We start from the raw sequence: 4,516 nt of genomic DNA, 5'->3' as shown, positions 1-4,516 counted from the left end.
GCAAGTCAGGAGTGAAGGGGGGCTGCGTCACGGGTCTTCGCCGGCCCCCTTGGCCCGCCCCACTCACATCCTTGCCTTGCTTTACCGTCCTGGGCCCGCCCTCACCAGTGCCATTGTTATCTGCCCGGGCGTCGCTCGCGCCGGCTGGGAGGCCCGGGAGGAGCCTGAGAGGCGTGGGCCAGACTTTCGTCACATGGCTCTCTCCAGAGCCATCAGAGTGCCCAGTGGCGCTGTCAGGCTGGCCGTCAGGCGGCCTGTCCTCCCACTGCGGAGATATTCACTGACAGGCCTCACAACGCCTCAGTCGAAACAGTTGTGGTAATGGTTTTACTCTCGCCCGGTGGGATTCACAGCAACTCAATAACGGGGTTTAGGCCAGGGCTTGTACAACTCTGGCAATGCCCCTGCCCTCCCGGGAATGGCTGTGTCATGGATCTCACACTTAAGACCCTTTACATTCAAAAGCTGCCTTTAGACAGCAGACCTCAAAGAATAATTCGCTTTTATTGAGAGTTGACCTGTGTTTAGTAAGGCGTGGGAAGGAGCAAACCCTAAAAATTAGCGTTTAATCGGAATTTCCCGTTGAATCAAGTACCAAACACTTTGGAGTCTGTCTTTCTGAAATAAACTTACAAGCGATATTTGGATCAGAAACCACCACCCAAGCACCTAAGCTGTTGATAAGCACCTTTGCAAACCGGTGCCTGCACCGCCCCTGGCAGTCGGGAGTCCTGCCATGTTTGTGGAATGAATGGGGAAGGCAAATTATTTGGCCAAGATTACAACCTGTTTGATGATACATTCTAACCTACAGCTGGCTCCAGAGCACTAGTTATTAAGATTCCAGTAAACAGCAGTCCAAGATATTTAAGGCTGCCCACAGCACACCTATTTAAGACATTTTCTTGATCCTCACATTGGTCAGGTGCAAAAAAACCCACTCCCCAAATTTTGGCATCTGATACCTTGATTCCAAAGGAGCCATTTCCTTATCACTGTCAGAAGGGACAAAGAACTCTCTGTGTTGCCTATTAGCAAAGCAAAACAAATGCTGGCCTCCTGGCTCACTCAGTACCTGTGGCTCTTCTCAGCTCTTCATACATCACCTCCTATCCTAAACTTCTCCAGCTCATGGGCTCGTTCTTGTATAACCCTATTTCAGTCATACTCTCTTTTGTATTCCTTTCTTGGGCCCCTCTCAGTCTCCTTTGCCCACACTCTCTTTATCTTCCTTTCTCACTACCTCTACCCAACCCACCGCCAGTTCACTCCGCTGGCCATGTTTAGTCTACCACCTTCTCTGTCTGCTCTGGACTTTTCCAGGTGCCTCTGGCTGTACTCTCCCTCATATCTACAATAAAAACCTTCCTTTCAAACATGTCCCGAGTTCAAGGGGTTCCTAAAGCGGTTTGGGGGTGGTGGTGGAAAGAATGAGATAGAACAAGAGGCTCAAGGAAGAAAGCCAAGTCTGTTTGTCTGATCAAAGCCTCGTTTATTAGATTTAGGGTCCTAGATAACTCTTTCACTAAATAGCTTTAGCTCTCCACTAAATGACCTTTGCTCACTATTTGGCTTTGGCTTCAGTAAATATCTTTGTCTCCACTAAATAGCTTTGGCTCACTATTTGACTTTGGCTTCAGTAAATAGCTTTGGCTCCCCGCAAAACATACCTTGGAGCAATCATGTCCTCAGTTTACACATCTGGTGCCAAAAATCCTCAATTTATACATATACCACATGTACATGAATGTTTTGATTATCCACCTCTAATTCCCTCCCTTCCAAATAATCTCATTCTCTACTATGACTTTTCTTTCTTAACTTCAGGTACTAGTTTTTTTCCCCCAAGACTGGATTTCTCTATGTTGCCCTGGCTATTGGAACTCACTCTGTAGACCAGGGTGGCCTACCATTCAGAGATTAGCCTACTTCTGCCTCCTGAGTGCTGGAATTAAGGGCATGCACCACCACTCCCCAACTCATTTTTAATTTTTAAATATGATTTTATGTATATGAATGCTTTCTTCAATATATGTGATGTCAAAAGAGAGTGTAGAATCTCTGCAATTGGAGTTGTCAAGTACCAAAGAAACTTAGGACAAATGGCTAACTGTGGTGCCTATTAACATTCCAAAGTATCAGCCTGACCTCTAGGTTCACTCGGTATCTGTGGCTACTCTCAGCTCCTTTCACCCTGCACCCTGCCATAAACTTCTCCAGCCCATGGGCTTTGCTTCCTTTCCCCTAGCTTTTGACTATATATATTCATATATATATAATTCTATATATATTTATATACATAATCTGTATATAATCCTATATAATCATGCTATTGTGGCCATGTGCTCTCTTGGTTCTCTGCTCTTGGTCCTCTTGCCCCCTCTCCTCATCATCCTTTTCCTCCTTGTCCTTCCCCTCCTCTTCCTCCTTTCTCCACTTCTTCTCCCCTCCTCTTATAGCCCAGTTCAGTCCACTGGCCATGTTTTGTCCACTGTTTTCTCTCCCTACTCTGGCCTCTTCCAGATGTCTCTGGTTGTACCCACTCAACCATACCTTGGAAATGTCAAGTCCTCATTTCATTCATCTGGTGCCTAAACCCTGGAGGGACATATATGAGCCCCTTCCCAATGGGCTCAGCCTCTTGTAATGGAAGTTTTGGTTTCTTTGTATGTTATATATGTAAATATGCTTTTGTTTTAATTCCAAAATTTTTGGGATTTTAGTGGGATTTAGTTTGTCCACATCTGTTAATTGTCTACTGCAGTGCGTGGCTTTTGCCAGCTAGTCATGGCCTTCTACAAGCTACACAGAGAGGGGTGTGGTGTGGAACTCTGAGAGTATAAATATGAGAGCAAGAAAGAGGCAAAGTGGCGTTTGGTATGGTGTTCAGTGTTGGCGTGTGGCATGTAGCAGTTTGGAGAGATCGGAGACCAGAGACCTGTGTGGCAGTTCGGAGCAGCAGAGAGAAACAATTTAAGGAGGAGCAGCATGGAGGAAGCTGCTAGCTGCATCTGCAGTTGAGAGAGATTGGTATAGAGCCCTAAAAGAACCCCTAGATTCTAAGTAGGTGGGAGAAGTAAAGGGGTCTGGGCCTTCTTTTCCCACTAACCTTTTGTCTCTTCTATTTAAGGTTGGGGAATTGGTGGAAGGGAGGCAGATGCCCAATACCCCAATAAAGGAGAATTTTAAAAATGAGCACTACAGCTTCTCCTAACTGAACCAAGCTGCTGATTTGACTCTCCCAAGGTATACATGGATCATTTGCTTCTTCTGGCTTCTAGCTTCTGCCACCATATTTGACTCTATCTCTCTACTAAGACACTACCCCTCTGCCTTTATTGGAAACCCTCCTCCCCTTTTCCCAAAGCCTCTCCCAGTTCACCCCTTTAGCTGTTTTCTCCTCTCTTCCTCTACTGGTTAAGTGTCACCCTGGAGCTGCCTGCTTTGTCTCTGTTGGACAACTACAAAAGACACACCAATTTGCCAGAAAGCTCCCCTTGCCCTATTGAAACTCTCTGTTGAAGGATATTTTTGTGCCTATGTATACCAATGCTGATTTTTGTACTCAGAAACCTAGTTACAGTCCAGACATTGGCATTGTCATCATGAAGCATCTCCTGCTTTGGTTTGTTGTAAAAAATTGTTCTCCATCGCCTTCTGTAGGCATAAGGTTATTGTGTAATTCAAATTCTGATTTCTGTACCCCCTCCCCCATATCTGGTTGCAATCCTTGTTCTGAGAGAAGGGGAGTCACCATGAGGACACAGATGGAGAAGAAATAGTCAGGATAAGACAAAAATGACAGGTAATGGGGCCACATGGTTGGAAAGTAGGCAAGGCAAGCATAATCAGGAGAAAAGAGCTCAGTATCTGCCCAGCTATCGTGCCTGAAGCTTTTAATAAATATAATAGGTCTCCATGTCATTATTTGGGAGATAGGGTATGCATAGAAATCTGTACATTTAACACCTCTTTTCTGTGATTTGTACATTTCTCTCTGACAAGTCTCTCAGTCTATTCGTGGATGCTCCTGATTGAAATTATTCTCACCACAACACTTTTCCTCCTCTCCTCCCTTTGTTCTCAGCTCCTCCCTGAAGGTTCCTTGTCTCTCTCCAGGAGCTGAAGCCCTGGAATTTCTCTGTATTCTCCTGGGCCCTCTAGCGGAGCTCCTGCTTGTTTTCCCTTTAGCATACCCTCCGCATCAGAACTACCTGCTCCATCTTTCCTTCTGCCTCACCAGGCCTATATATCATCCTTTTTTCGTCCTCATCTCCCCCAGGAGCTGCCTGCTAAGTCCCACAGCTTCCTTATACCTTACACCCTCTACAGTATTGGAACCCTCCCTCTGTTGGAGTTTCTGTCTGTGATCCCATCCTTTCTTTCTCTCAGAACCCTCCAGGAGGTTCTGCAGCTTCTCTATGTTCTCCTGGGCCTATGATACAAAATCCTCCCTCCGGTGGAGTTCTTGCTTGAACCTAACTGTTGTCCCTTATGGTGACTCTGTTCTCTGTCT

Source organism: Meriones unguiculatus, chromosome 16 (genome assembly GCF_030254825.1).
Source record: "Meriones unguiculatus strain TT.TT164.6M chromosome 16, Bangor_MerUng_6.1, whole genome shotgun sequence".
In the NCBI taxonomy this organism is placed as follows: Eukaryota; Metazoa; Chordata; class Mammalia; order Rodentia; family Muridae; genus Meriones; species Meriones unguiculatus.
Note: the sequence above shows the minus strand (reverse complement) of the source record.